Source organism: Drosophila ficusphila, unplaced genomic scaffold (assembly GCF_018152265.1).
Source record: "Drosophila ficusphila isolate 14025-0441.05 unplaced genomic scaffold, ASM1815226v1 contig_414, whole genome shotgun sequence".
In the NCBI taxonomy this organism is placed as follows: Eukaryota; Metazoa; Arthropoda; class Insecta; order Diptera; family Drosophilidae; genus Drosophila; species Drosophila ficusphila.
The window spans coordinates 10,740,119-10,756,321 of record NW_025064328.1 but is presented as its reverse complement, the minus strand read 5'-3'; the positions used below and the strand labels follow the sequence as shown (position 1 = coordinate 10,756,321).

Here is a 16,203-nt window from a genome sequence, read left to right as displayed (position 1 = left end):
AACTAGTTAAGCAACTCTAAGGCAACTTTAGAACAACCCCATATGGCGACAGCTGTTGTTCTGGTTGTGGTAAACAATGTTTTGTTAGCTGATTAATGGCCCTTCGCTAGGCACGCTTTAATGCAACAATCGAACGATCCGGGGGATCATGTAAGGCTTAACCAATATTATGGCAGGTCGTGACTTTCAGACACTTGGTTGTTAAGAAAAAAATCTCCTGCTTATGCAGTTGCTTAGGGCGCATTTGAAAGTTACAAGTAGTTTTGACATGTGATACAGCGAAATATATTCGCTAAGGCGTCAAGTTTAATCTCTCTGGAAACTTTATGACTTTGGGCGGGGCGGGGATACATATGAGTATGAGTTTTGGGTTCTGGTGGCGTTGGGCTGTTGCGATTAGATAACCAAATTTACAATACCTTCGGGCGGCATCAAATGTAAATTTTGTCTGACAGCGATAATATTGTTAATTGCCATTTGGCATTGTTTAGGTTCGGTTGTACCTTGTTTTGTATTTGGATTGTGTCGCATGTGTGGAGGTGTGATTGCCAAATCCGTCTGGCCAATCAATCAATGAAAAGGTTTTATTTTATAACGAAGAGCTTAGGCATCGTTTTGAATACATAAAAATTGAGTAGGCACGAGTTCGAATCGTCAGGCACACGCTACGCAGCCTTAGGTTCTATTCAATGAATTCTATTGAATTTCAACGCCTAAAACGTCAAATAGAGGATTGTCTATTGTTGTTTAGGGCTTAAATGCTTTAATAGCTTAGGAGAAGGCATAATACGTACCCCTTATAAATGTATCTTACGGTAAGTCCCTTATTAAAACTGATCTATAAAATAATGAATAGTTTCTGTTCATGTAACCCTATGTAATTTATCATTTATAACTTGTCTATTTTTAAAACTAAATATATTTAACTATTTTTAGACTCAGTTAAAGCTAATATTTATTATGTATAATCAATTTGAACATTACAATCTTTTGTTTTGAAAACTGCCCGTTTAAGCCCGTGCAATTACAAGTTCAATGACTATGATTACACAGTGTCTGATTTCGATCAAGGTGTTTATATGGACAATCAGAAAGTCGGACAGACAGGCAGAATAAACTCGCCAATTAATAATGACTGAGAACGCACAGTTCCGAAACCAGTTTTAATCAGAAATCATCTCGATCGCGAAACGAAAACTTTTTTAATGAAGCATTTGTGGTAGTAATTGGGGGAAATCATGCTAAACTTAATCAAACGAAAAAAATTATTTAAACCAATTCGTAGAACGCCGGGATCCCCAAAACAATCACCCAAAAATATTAGTTCCACCTGGGGCTTTTGAAATTTAATGATTTTTAACGAATTGCACACTCATCCGTTTGAAGCTGCACACAACCGACGTCAGAAACGTTTTTATTTATACTTAATTATAGCCTTATAGGCACCAATTGATTAACGAATTATATATAGAAAAACGCACACAGATCAAGTGGGGTGATGGCTTTTCTCGCCCGAGTTCAAGTGAATTTATTGCACTTTGTCAGCCCTGATACAGTGCATAAATAAACAAACATTACAGCCCGTTTGTGTTTGACACACAAACATTTCAATGTCAACAAGCGAAATCAGTGGAATATCACGTTTAAAAGAAAAAGGCACATGTAAGCTAGTTTATAAATTTCAGTAAATTATTAAGCTAGAAATTTGATTTTGATTTTTTTTTTTTTTGCAATCTAGAGCAGACAAATTTGACAACCTACATTGGTTTACGCTTTTAATACAGTTTTAAAAACTGAATTTATGATACACATTAAATTAGGACATTCGAAAGAAACCAAAGAAAAAATAAGAAAAACAAGCAAAAACCTTAAAATTTCGTAAAGTTTGTTTATAACACATTCTATTACACATATGTCCTATTTAAATTTTTACTAAAAAACGAGTATGTTTTTTCTAATTTTTTAATGTTTTAAAATTCAAATTTTAAAATACAGTTTTTTAATCTGGCAATGCTGTTGAATAATATGCGAGAGGGCGGGGGCATTAGAGAGCAGCAGACGATTTGTTTGAAAACAGTGAATTGTTTACGAGTTTTGGCGAATATTCGTGTGGCTGAGAAACCTTTGCTGCTGCTAATGCTAACAAACTTGAAAGGCGACGGGAATCAATTAGCAGCTTGCAAGGCCTTAAAAAACGTATTACCAAGCGAATTTGATTCCTTCTTGTTTTTTTTTTGGAAGTAACGTGATAAATAAAGCAACACAGCTGACGCGCTCTCTCTGTCTCTGGCCACCCGCTCTCTTGCTCTCACCAACACAGCTGGAAATACTCGGCGGCCATTGAGAAAAAAAAAAGCAAATAAGAAGCAACAAAAACGAAGCAAAATAAAAAAAGAAAAAACAAATTTCGCAACGCCCTGAGATTTTTATTGCTGTCTCTTTTTACCAAAAAAATGTAAAAAATTAATAAAACACCAAAATAATAATAATAAAGTTAGCGATGACGGCATTGCGACACTTAACACGTTTTTTGACTCTAATTTCGGGGAAAACTCACCTCTCTTGTTGCCTTTTTGTTGTCTTATTTATACCCGTAGTTTGGTAAGAGCGAGGAACGAAGGAGAGGGGAAGGAGTGTGGGAGAAAGAGCACAAGACTTTCACAAAAATATAAACTAAAACTGAGCGCAAAAAAACAACATCTATTTGCATTTGCTTTTCACTGGCTTTCGCTGCACTTTCACCGCACTTTTCACGATTGGAAAATGGTTTTCATTCGCCTGCTTTTGTTTTTCATTTGCTCATTTTCTTTGCTGTTTGGTTTTCTTTACCATACTTTTTGGGCCATTGAGCAATATTTTTTTTTCGAGCACTAAACACACACACATACACGCCCGCGAGAGGCACTTATACGTACACGTGCACACCAATCGGTGTTTATTCGCCAGCTAAATTCAGCATTCTGCAGTTTTCCACTGCACTGCGAATTTTGGTCAAGTTTGAACGTTTTGGCCAAGAAAAACAAGGCACAAATGCGAATTCGATTTCCCTGCTGTTTACACGCGACTTGCTGCTTTCCCGACTGCTTCGCCCGCTCTCCCAATTGGAAATGAAATGAGTGGAAGGGAGAGCGAGAGCGTCGGCGCAGTGTGGCCTTTGATCGGAGCTCCGGGGGGATTATGACTAAAGAAGGCTGCGGTCACACTACCACCCAATCAGCTGTTTGAAAATCTAAACAATAAATTCTAGAAAATCTATTTTTAAACTTGTTTGAGGAATATTCTATTTTTGTCTTTGCTTATTGTGTACAAAATCTATTTTTCTTTTTCGTATTCGTTTTTCGTCATAAAACAGTCAAAAGTGTTTTTTTCTTCTAGGAATGATCTTCATAATAATACAGTGGCTCTAAAAATTCTTCGGTCAATCCAATAAGAAAGAAAAAAAATAAAAATTTAATTTTATAACAAGCTTTGTTAAAATTCTATTCAATTTAAAAGGTTTAATAGTATATATTATAGTATTAGGGGTTTTTTAAGGAATTTACAGATTGGAAATCAAGTGCAAAAAAGATTCATTCATTCATTCATTATCTATACCAAAATATAAAATATTACTTTTTAAAAAGTACATACTTACAAATCATATTTCTCCGAAATAATGTAAATCGATATGTCAAAGTCGAATACAATTAAAATTAATTGTAGCCCTGCGATAGTAAAACCCACGAAGTCAGCCAAATAATTAGTAAGTGAAGTGTCCAATTAGGTCACGAAGCGAAATCCAGGCTTAAAAGGGCTTTTAATTTCATTAAATGGAAATGAAAAACCAACATATTGTCGAAAGGAAAAATAAATTGAAAAGTAGGAGACGAATAATGCATTAAATGCTCGACAACACAGTAAGTTTTGAAATAGGTTAATTTTATTGATTAGGCTGCAATTCACAGACCCTTTCTTAAATACTTGTTCCACTTAGTAAGCCTGAAGAAAAAACTTTTGAAAAAGAGCTATTTGATAAAACATCCGGGCAATAAGCTTAAATTATGGATATTAAAATGCAAGTCGCTTTTAAATGGCCAGCCCGAAGTTTTGCTTTCAGTTCCACAGATATTTTCGAGGAACTCATTAAGCGCTCATTAAGTGCAGTCGACTGTGAATTTGGTTATGCCTCGAACAGTCCTTCGACTCCCTTATCCTGGCGGTGATTATTCAAGGTATTAACAAGCCTAGGAATTTAATTACTCCAAACAAGGAATCAGAATCAGAAGCAGAAGTACGAGTACAGCCAAAAAGGCAAGGCCGAGGCCGAGGCATAAATTGGACCCTTTTCATGTTGCGTTTGGCAAGTGAAAGATAACCGAACGGTTGAAAGTACACACGGAGAAAATATTAAGCTTTTTTTAAGTCCTATTGTTCATTTAGTTAACTTCTATTTTTTCTATTTTAAACTTGTTACTTCAATATTGGGATAATAATAACAACCAAACAAACAAATTTTACATAAAGCTGATTAAAGAATATATTTTCTATTTTGAACGATTAAAAAGAATACCTTATGTCAAAGGTTCTTTGTAATAGAAGTTTCATGATTTCATATTTCATTAACTGAATTAATTTTAAATTATGTATTTACCTTAAACAATCTCAGAGAATATTTCTTTTCAGTGCAGTTAAAATCACAGACTGGGCAACGAAACAATGTCTTCATTCAGAGCGGTCTCCTCCCAGCAAATTGCAGCAATAAAATTGAAGAAATGTCCGATGGGATTGTGGAAAACGGGTAAGGGTGAGAGAAATGGAAATGGAAATGGAAATGGGTGGGAGGAGGACGTGGATGTGGACGTGGACGTAGACGTGGACATGGAAGAGCCCGCTGCCGACTGTTTGTTCCTGTCAACTTTCATTCGTTGCCGCCCGTTGATTACAGACCCCCATATTTTCCCCGCAGAAATTCGAAGTCAAGCGGAATTACAACAACATCAACACTTGCCACAGGATTTTGGGCGGGCAGCGGGTTCAAACACGAGGTGGCAAGGGGAAAAGAGGGCCAAAAGTTGGTGGCAGTTGGGTGGTGCAGCTGGGTGCTCTTGTTTTTGATGATGATGACAGCAAAGGCGGCTGCGAGGAGCGATAATGATGTCCCCCCATCATTATTCGCAAGCAAAAATGTCGCCGAGTCCATAATGAGGACCAGAAATTCGTGGGGTGCGATAAGAGACAAACGGGTGGAAAACCAGTGGGAAAAGGGGGAAAGGGAAAAGGGGGGACATCGAACAGCAGTGGGATCATATGGCCAAACACTCACAACTTCCCAACTTCTGTCAACAACACTAAAGTTCAAACAGCATTGCTGGCAGCCGTAAAAAAGTGTTTCAGTGAATCCTTTAAGTAGTTTTTCAGATCACCAGCTATAGACTTTTTCTAAAAAAGGTTAATTTGATAATTAAAATTATACAGTAATAGAATGTTTTCTTTGTAAACAACAATGTAATACAACTAGAAATACCAAATAAAAATTGAATTAAGCAACCATGTTCCATATTAGTTTGCTTCTTTAATTAAAAGCTACAATTTTTTAAAGAAAACTCTAAAGCCTAACCCAGCTATTTTTAGTAATTGACCCCTGGCCGCCTTAATCCCGTTTCAAATTTTCCATAAACTCGGAAAGTAAAGTCATCCCATCCTGGGTCCTTTCATCGGAGCCACCTGAGCAGGTTGTAAGCAGACTAAGCAATCAAACGACAAAGGACTACAAAAGAAAAAGGACCTGCTCCTGGACACCGGACGATGGACGAGGGACATCGGCCATCGGCCATCCCATCAACACAACTAATCCCCGGCATTCACCGAATGATGGACACATCTGATGGACGATGGACACCCAACCAATCCCCTGGCTCTCCGCACTTCATTTCCTCGGCAATCCCAGCTCCTCCTCTGTTGTTTCATTTTTTCATTTCTGATTACAGCTCAAGGCGAACACTGCGATAAAGAATATAAAATATTTCCAGTAATTTTCTTTGGAATTTCTATAATGGTTATCACAACAGAAAATATAGTTAGTTAACAGAAAAGATTGATTGTCAGAAAAGGTAAACAAATTAATATTGGAATATACTATTTAAGTTTTAAACTCTATTTAACTATATTAATAGTTTACCAATCAGTATCTCCATTTCTAGGCATATTCTCATTGCTATACTTTGCATACAATACCTTTATTTTCCCTATGTGTACTTGGCTTGGACAGCTGCCCATCGGATCCTTTCCGCCTCGGCGAGGACTCTGTTTATCCCTGACAAAGACGACGACGCACTGCCTGCTGATTGCAGCCGTTGCCATTGAAAGATGCTTTGGCGCTTAGCAGAGCCGGAGCTCTGGCCTCCGTGTTTATCTACCGAGCGATTCCAGCTGCCAGCTCTTGGAGGGCTAAGCAAACAGGCTGTCGAGCAAAGGGTTCCGTCGTTTAAATACCATCTTGACCACCCAATGAATCATTCATTCGCCCTCTGAATCCAATTATTGCGCATACGCCCTGCTGCACGACCTTAAAACTTAAAGCTAGCAAAGCAGTACAAAAAAGCAATACAAAAAAAAGCGAGTGACCACATAAATAATTGTCCCCTGCAGCTGACCAAATGTATTTGATATCTAAAATGAAGCCAGAATCTGGCATTGATTTATCATCCAGCCAACGTAATTCGATATAGATAATGACCTAAAAATGCGAAAATTAATGCCTTTCAAAGGGAATTATCCAGCAGAAGAGCATGTGTGTTGCTATTTATCGAGTTTGTTTTTTTGCAGCTGTTTTGCTCTTTGAAGGTGATTAGTTTCAGGCCAGCAAAATAACTAATTAGGGCTTTAAATCGCTTTCTGTTGACGAAAAAAAGGCTTTAATTAAAACTACTGGAGTTACTAAATTTAAAAGTCAATTAAAATGACTTAAGGTATTAGCCTGAAATTTTCAATTTAAAAATTAAAAATATTTAAATAAAATAAAGACCACCTTTAACAAGTTTTATGGGTAGGTAAATATAGTATATTTTTAAAATATTTGATTTACAAAATTATTATCTGTTAAATATTATATTTCGTCTAGAACAAAAGTTTGAGAAGGGGGAAAACAAATATATTTTAATGACCTAGAAATCGATTCTTTCTTATACGGCTGTTTTTTATGTAGCTTACTTTTAAAGTATCGGAACAACCTTAAATACTTTAGGGTATTTAAGCTTTGGCTTGCCCACAAAAGCATCGCCGCTTATTTATTATTAATCAGCCGCAGTTACCAAAGCTTGTATTTCATTGGATTATTCGTCAATGCTGTTTGTTTTGCCAACAAATAAATGTAAAATTGGAAGCCTTACTGTTGATGATAATAAATAAATGTTAAATATAAAATAAGCACACGTATTTTGGCATTATTTGTCCCATTGATTATTTATTATGAGCATAATATTTATTGACATTATAAATTTTCAACTGTAATACGTTCTAATTCAATTGTTCACATGCATAAAACCCTAAAAAATTCATAAGCTATTAGCGCTAGCATTAAAGCCAACATATTAGTGGCAAGTTTGTGTTTGCCAAAGGGTGTAAAAATAAAGTAAATAGAGTGGGCGGTGGGTGGAGATCAATAACATGTAATACCACGTAACAAAGTCTGCGCTCGTCACGCGCGCAACGTAAAATCAGGCAAAAAAAAAACCAAGCAAGAAGGAAAAAAAACAATAAATCGATTCGCCTTCAAAATGCGAGCAGAAAAAAAAGAAAAAAGGCCAAGGAAAAAATATGGAGCGGGTTTTCCGGTGTCGACTGCCACGGCAGTAAAGCCAGAAATCACGCTGGGAGCATGCAAATCCCAAAAAGATTTCCACACGCCCCGAAAAACTGCCGTGGAAAATTTTATTTTTGGCCCCGGGCAGAGACAAACAAAAGCCAGAAAATTGTGCCCGCAGCCCTACAAAGGGAAACAAGTTAACTAAGACAACGAAAAACAGCGAGAAAAGCGAGAAAAATCAGAGGAGTGTGTGGGCAACGATAAATTCGTATAAATCGCGTTAATTTAACCGCAAGCGCAGTTTAAATAACTCAAATGGCTGGGAAAGCTGTTTTCCTGCTTTTCCGACTGGACCCGCACCTAAGCTTGATAAAATGTCGCCGCAAAGCTCAAGACAAATAACACCACCCACACCCCGAACGATGGTTTTCCTCGAAGGAAAAGTTGCCAGGACTGCGGAAAAACGATTGGAATCTAGAGAAATTACGTTCTGAAATGTTTGCCACAATTTGTTTTGCTTTATAATGAGTTGTTTTGTATGCAAGGACAGACTTGCCACCGCCGCCTGAGCTCCAAATGGACGGAAAACGTGGAAATGTGGAAATGTGGAAATGTGGGTGGCATTTGGCAGCCAAGAGGCCATTTAAAAGTTATCCGCTTCGCTTCTCATTTTAACGCTTTCGCCTCAATAATCCGGTCAAGTGTTGGCCGGCGATGTTAATTGTTCTCGATTAATTCACCCAATAATTGCATTTAATTGTGATTGCCTGCTAATGCCAGGCGATCATTAATAGATTTGTAACACTTTAAGACGTTTACACCTCCAAGATCAGTTGGCTGCACATTGTTAACTTGATACCATTGCGAAACCATTGTGTAATTCTTAATCATTTCATTTGATTGCAAAGGGGTGGTTATGGAATCGTATATGTAAAATATTGAAGGAAGATGGAATGATAGAGATATGGTATTTAAAAATACTTAAATAGTAGTATTTTTTATGTACCAAATTATAGCACATTTTTGTTAAAAAAAAATAACAGAAATGTTACTGCTTTGATTTAAATTTGAGTAGTTTTACTATTATATTTTGGGGTACCAGCTAAAAATTCCTTTTAATTTTGTTAAACCATATTCTTATTTAGAGTAAACGTAGTTACTTCTTATTTACACTTAGTATTTTTCTTAGTATTCTTATTTAAAGTAAACGTAGTTACTTGTTATTTACACTTAGTATTTTTCTTAGTATTTTTTGTGTTGCAATATAACTTTTTATCGATCTAAAGAACTCACAGATAATCAATAAATATATTTCCCCTAAATGTATTTAAGAATTCTTATCTGACCTCAATAAACTAAGTAATTGTGTGGGCTGGCATTGAAAAAAAAACTTGGTCTTCTGCTTTTTTAAGGCCAAACTGGCAATCGAGGCCGAAAGTGCCGGCGTGGCCTCAACTTTCCTTTGATGGCTCATTTGAAGCTGCGCGAGGCAAAGGGATTATTGTGTCCTTGCTCATTTAAGTTTGCCTTTAAAAGTTTTGCTTCATTTGCTGCTGAAAAAGTTGAATATAAACTTTCCTAAGGCTTCGCTGGCTCCCATTTTTCCCCTCCCCCTTCCCCCCATTTCTCTTTTGAAGGTGCGACCCTTGGAAACCCTTGGCAAAAAAAAAAGAAAAAAAGGGGAAAAAATAAAAGAAGAAAAACCCCCGGCGACATAAACGTTAATTGTTGTTGGTCATGACATAAGAGCCACCATGAAAATGGCCAACACAGCCAAATGACATTGCTACGAAAATACAATTTTCGCTATGCATAAAGTGCTTTAAAGGAGGAAGCCGTCGAGGCAGGACTCTCCTAATGAACTAGCAAGGATATGCGGCGAATTGAACGTCAACTGAAATTCAGCCGAGCGAAAAGGATTGGGACACGTTTCTGCAGAAGGCCTAATCAAAGCGACAGTTGAAATGCGCCAAAACACACACACACACACATACACAAACACACACACACACTTCTCGGAAATACTCAAATACACATTCGCCCAAAAACACCCATATAAATTTATTTGCGAGAACAAGGTCAAATAGTAGAGTCACCCGAAATATTACGGCTGAACGATTGCCTCTTTTCTGTTGGCCAACAAATCGGCTTCAACTCGAGTTTCAAATCCAATCAACAGAAAATAACTTTCACTTTACTGAACTGAAAAATGAAAATTCAGGACACGCTTAAAGTATTCTAAAAATAAAATACAGATATTTATTCGGAGGTCTAAAAATTTGACTATCAACTGGTGTTTAGGTTGAAGAATCTTTAGTTAGTGATTTTATTTCCATAGTTTCTTCTTATTTTGTTTCCAACTCTTTATTAAAAATAGTTGACAAAGAAAAAGGTATTTTCTTCGCAAGTCAACCATAAGTTTTAGTTGATTCAAGGACTTAACCATATGTTAAACTTCTTACTTGAACTTTTTATTGGGAAACATTATCAAATGATATAGAATCCCCGCCACTTTTGGCATTACGTGCGTTTGCATAATCAGAGAAAAAAGTCCCCGAAAACCTTAATAGCATTCCGAAACTGAAAAAACCGGATTGCGAGAAGCAAAAAGCGAAACAAAACCAAGCCAATGACAAAAGTAAACAAATGAGAACGTAATGGAAACCTTACATGAAAACCCATTAATCTTGGCTCTGACGCAACTTGCACGCAGGTGAAAAGCAGGTGAGAATGGGGATCGGGGGCCACAGGAAAGATTAGCCATGTTATTGTGCAATGGCCAATCAAAACCCGACCAAGAGCACACGAGATGATGGCATCAGTTTTCCTTCGGTCCCAGTTCACCTGTAGCTTTCCCACTCCCATTTTCTCCATTTTCCCACTGAAAGCATTTATGGCGATTCAACTGGGGAACGAGGAGCGTAACGCAAAGTTTTATAACATCAGCGGTGACATGGCTATTTATATTCCTTTTCATGCAGGTTGTCATCCAGTTTGTATATATCTAATACATATAAGCTTATAATCATGCGTCACTTTTTAATAAATAAACAGCTTTTAACAACTCACATATAACAAAAAATCAGATCAAATCTTTGACTTGTGATTGCAAAGTTAGTTCGCTTTGTATAAGTAATATTTGTAAGCATCGGAATATAAATTAATTAAGAAAATAGATTAAACAATTATTGTATTAATCATACCACCTATATTTATGTATATCACATTTTATTGAATTTTAATACCACCCACTGATAGCTATAAAAAATTTAATGAACGACAAATTTATTCCTTTATCCATCCTGTTTTTTATTCCTGCAATTCGCCGCCCACCAGAAACATTTGTTTTACTTTGTAATATTGCCAACCCGCTCGTCCTTTGAGTTTAGTCCTCAAACTCCTCGAAATTATTTGCCTTTGCCTTTTCACCGTCGGAGGACAAGGACGAGTGGCAAAACACTCCCATGTTGATGGGTGGAGCGAATGAAATTTAAAACCGAGACGCCTTTTTAATGCATGTGTACTGTGTACGGGCACTGTGTGCACGTCTTCCTTAGAGGAATTAAATTAATGACAAACAATTTCTCATTGTCTTTTCGCTGTTGCGTACTTAGCACGCGCCGGAAATGTATCCATATCCGTTTGAAATTTTCCATTGTTTTCCCGCTGCACACACAAAGTCGCTGGAGCGGCGATAAAGAGGTTCCAATGCACTCAAAAAAGCAAACAATAATCTTTATTAACAAAATGGGAAAAACTATAAACATGGCAACATTTAAAGTAAGCATACATTTAAGCTTATATTGCATTTTAACTCCTATAAGTTTAATTAAATTTTCTGAAATATTTATATATATATACTTAATCGAAAAATCTAAATAACTTTGTTGAAGTGTAAGTTAGGGTGTTTTCTGGCAGTGTGGAAGCCGTATAAAAGGGTGGCAATGTAGGAACAACGAGGCTTGGGACCAACAGCAAATCGTCCTTAAGTGGCGGCAGTGAAGCCTCGCTAACTGCAAACTGCTAACTGGCAACTGTCGGAGGACCGCCATTAGGCCCACCACTTAACAAGGACCTGGGATCGCACATTAACAGTCGTAAAACTTACGACGCGGCCATTGCAAACTATTAGCAATCATTGACAGCTGTGTCCTTTTTTATTTGTAGCCACCAAAGAAGAGAAGTCCAAAGGATTCTCTTTAATTTTCAACAGATTGTCATTTGAAAATAGGATTAAACAATTCCTATTTCTCTAACTAATAAAGTGTGTTGCAATTTAGGCATTTTATTTCGTTTTTGAAAGCCTACAAGAAGAGGTATACAACATTTAAAACAGGTTTCGATTTAAAACCCCTCTGATCACGCTCCAAAAATTATCTAAGCCAAAAGCTATCAATTTTTACTGCATTTCCATGGCAAAGAAACCGCAAAGACCTGTTTAATCAATTGATGAATTGTGGTGCTGCAATCCTCAGACTCTGCAGGCAAATTATTCAAAACCTTGGCTCGACTGAGCTTGCGGTTTTGCTTACTACCTTCTAAGCAGGATAAATGCATTTTAAAACGACAATTCAGCCAGGAAATAAAGTCCAAAGGGATTAGATAGTACCAAGATGGCCAAAGTGCTTTTGGGGGAAAGTCTTTTCAATTTATGTGAAGGTAAACTTACACATACACAACAATAAATGGGTGAACATGAGAAAACTATGCTTCGCAGTTGTAATTTTTCATTCAAAATCTATAAACTAAAAATACCTAAATATTCATCAAGAATTTTGAACTCTTAAATACCACCAGAGTTTAGTTCCACCCCTTGAGAAAATATAATTGAAAAGGTGTTTAAAATTCATAATAACGTCTGTCATTAAATAGTTTCTAAAAGTGCCTGTGGTATCAAGTCCCAAATCTCTTGATCCCCACATTTGAAGACTTTACTGGACATCTGGGAGTTTTCCCTGGTCGGTTACATGTGCTCCGGCAACAAAAGGCATTTGAAAGCAATTTCACTTTCATTATTTAACGAAAAATTCCACAAAAATGTCGACCGCCCCCTTGACAATGTCATTTATTTCGACTAACCAATGATAAATGCGAATTTCTTTCTTCGCTTTCGTTTGCATTGAACTGGAAATATTTTGACAGACGAACGAATGTATAAATTACCGGCAAAACACACTTTAGAGAAAGCCAAAGCCAAAGCCGACTTACCTGGCCATTTTGTGTCCTTGAAAGCGTTCTCCTTGAATGTGATTTGGTTTGTCCTTCGTTGCGGTCGCAATTTCGAGTGAAATCAACATGCAGGATGATGATGATGAGGGTGCCCCTGGTGCTCCTGATGCTCCTGGTCCTCCTGGTCGTTCTCTTTCTTATCCGGCTCCTTGAAATGCCACCGACTACCACTGACTGTGTCCCAATATCCAGATGAAAAGCAGCCACTTAGATCGTTTGTCTCTGTCTAAGGAGTCCCTTGGTTTCCCTCCTGTTTTGCTCAGCCTCAGTTGGTTGATTGAGTTTGAGATTTATGCCTTAAGTGCTGCTGGGGGATTTGTTATCTTGTCCTTTTTGGCCTGGCCTATACGCATATCGTTTGTTTGTTTGCCTTGCCTTCTTTTCTGTGGCTCTGATTCCGCTGCAAATGGTAGAACAAAAACTGTTTTATAGTTGATGATGATGCAGATGATGATGATGATGCCATGCGGTCTCCCTTTTGCTTTCAATTTACATAAGCAGCGGCATCATTAATATTGCAAATGTGTGTGTGGTCGGTTACACGGAAAAACCAACTGGGTATTAATGAACTACAAATTATAAAATGTTGTTGAGATTGATTTACAAAAGCCATACTTAAATGGGAATGATATACACACAAAGAATTTTCTGCTTTACAGAAGCATTCAAAATATTTCTTTAGGATGCTTGTTGAAATTTATAAAATAAACCTTAATTTATTCTAACCAATTTAGGTGTATATAAAATCGTGAGATTTTTCCAAGTTTCTTTGCGTGACGGTCTCTGTTTGCTATGAGCACTTCTGTAATTTCATTTCCATCCTTAACAAATTTAGCTTGTTGCAGACATTTATCATACGCCCTGTGTGCCATGCGTTCTTCCCACCATAAATCACTCAGTTCCCCCCGACTGCCTCTCCTCTTCGAGAGTATCCCTCCTCGAAATAAAATGACCAAATGCAATTATAATTCGCCATTCAAACAACTTTTAATGCTAACTGACAGCTGCCCAGAATCTGGTCGACGATATCCATCGATTCGATTTTGTTGTGTTGTTTTATGTTTAGTCGAGTTTTATGGATTGCGGGATGATTGATTGTCCATCAAGCGGAGAGAAGCTATATTTCTGATAGCACAAACATGTATGAACAATCATTAAAGGTGCCTACATTTTAGGTAAATAGTCGATAGTTGATATAGAAATTATTTAATAGTTAAATATAAAAAACCAGTCAAATACTTTTAAACTTTCTGAGATCTTTCCACGAAATATTTCATATTTTGATTGAGTAAAACAGAAAGTTTTCCTTCAACCGATTTAAGGGCAAATTGTTGTTCCAGAACCCGATAAATAAAGCGGGACTAAACAGAATATGTACCGTATAAAGCCGAAAAACAAGACCATTACCAGAGTTCTTTTTATAGCCACTCGCCCCCTTTTCGGGGTTCCCAAACCCAAGGAAAGGGCTCGATAAGGAGGTTAGGGCGGTTGGGGGTCGAGGCGTGTATTATCAGCTGTTTCCCATTATGACTTCAGCGGAAATACACAAGCGAGTGGAAAACAGTCGAGGAAAAGTTGACGGAAAAGCGGAAGCAAAAAAAAAAAGAACGCCTCTGGCAATGGAAACACAGTAACACACTGAGGCTCGAGCACAACACTTGCTTACACACGCAAACCGATAAAAATAAAAACAAAAACCATGGAACGAAAAGCAAAAATTGGAACTAAATGCGTATACGTAATGTGATAGAACCCAACCCCCACTTCCGCCCGCAAAAAGAGGACTACAAAGATGTATGTAGTGATGAAGCAAGGGGAAAAACAATGGCGACGTTGACGACGACGCTGGCACTTCTCAAACAACCGAAAACAAAGGGCAAATGTGGGCCGAAACCTTAAATACCTCTCTCTTGGTAACCTTTCTACGTATTTCTTTTGAAATTTGAAACAATTTGAATGAATTTAAGTAAATAAATCGGGTAAAGCAATTCTTTAAATCATCCTTTCTTAATTACTTGCGGAAAACTTCTGTTAACATATTAAAAAAAAAACACAAAATTAAAAGTTTTCGCTACATAGTAAAAATATTTTTATAAAACCATTAATTTGTTATTTTTAGCATATAAAGTATTTAAGCTAGTATTTTAGTAAAAGATTAAGCAGAACTATTATTTATAAGAACCACTAACCATTTACCTTTCTTGAAAAAGTAAGATACCCCTGGCATAGACAAGAGCAATCTGAAATGCCCACGAAAAAGGGCAACAAAAAACAGAGCCAAAGGGAAAATCAACTTTTCGTGGAAGAGCCGTGATGAAAATCGAAAACCAAGAAAGGCGGAAGACAAAAATACTAGAACTACACACTCACAATGCTACTTAAGCCCGGACACACACACACATTCACATATAGCACACATTGAACTGAGTGGAACCTCCAGTGGCAGATGCCATGGCAAAAGAGAGAAAGAGATAGAAGGACACAGGAGGAGCGACAAGGATGGGGAGAAACAAACAGTGGGACACAGAGCTTGTCACTTTATTTGGCTCGATTTCAATGCACTGCCAACTCAGGCATATTAGTATGCAAAACTGATAATCAATAGGCGAGGACTCAATGCCCGGCGCTCAGTGGAGATTATGGCGCAATTTGCATACAGACATGTGCCAGTCGAAGATGTCGCCGTTCCCTAAGCCCGAAAACCCAACGTAAACCCACTGAAACCCCCTTCAAATCATCCTGGGAATATTTCCCCCCACGAAAGGACCAACTGCAGTTAGCATCGTTTAATTGAGTCGGTCCATCGGTCCATCGCAATTGGACCACTCATCCGCTAACTGACAACACACTAATGTTTATTGTGTGAAGCTCGATTTTTTGCCCGTAATTGAACCACGCGGAAATGACACTAAAAAGCTTTCAGTCTAACTTGGCCCGCAGCCATAAAATGATCGACCAAAGTTTCGAAATTAAAGGAAAATGTCAAAAATGTTTTACCAACCCTTTCAGGTTCCTTATTAGATAATGTAATTGTATTTATTATTTCGTTATAAATAGCTAGTGACAATAGCTATAATATAAAAATGGAAATTAAAAACATTTGGTAAATGTTATACTTGTTTTATTTTGGTTTATCAGGTTTAAAAGTTAATAAGCTATATTTAAAATATAAACTAGTTTTTATTCGAAAC

The 16,203-nt window shown here is 37.2% G+C and overlaps 1 protein-coding gene across 3 annotated transcripts in view; it reads right to left on the bottom strand.

Annotated features, from left to right (window-relative positions):
- Nucleotides 1–16,203, bottom strand: part of LOC108096669 — a 62,360-nt gene that overhangs the window by 44,391 nt on the left and 1,766 nt on the right. For 2 of the 3 annotated variants that reach the window (XM_017198443.2, XM_017198441.2), the window contains exon 1: nucleotides 2,558–3,120. The gene's annotated coding sequence lies outside the window, so the exon portion shown is untranslated. Of the gene's footprint in view, nucleotides 1–2,557; nucleotides 3,121–12,991; nucleotides 13,413–16,203 lie in introns of those variants that run through there. The other variant, XM_017198442.2, reaches the window with a different exon arrangement.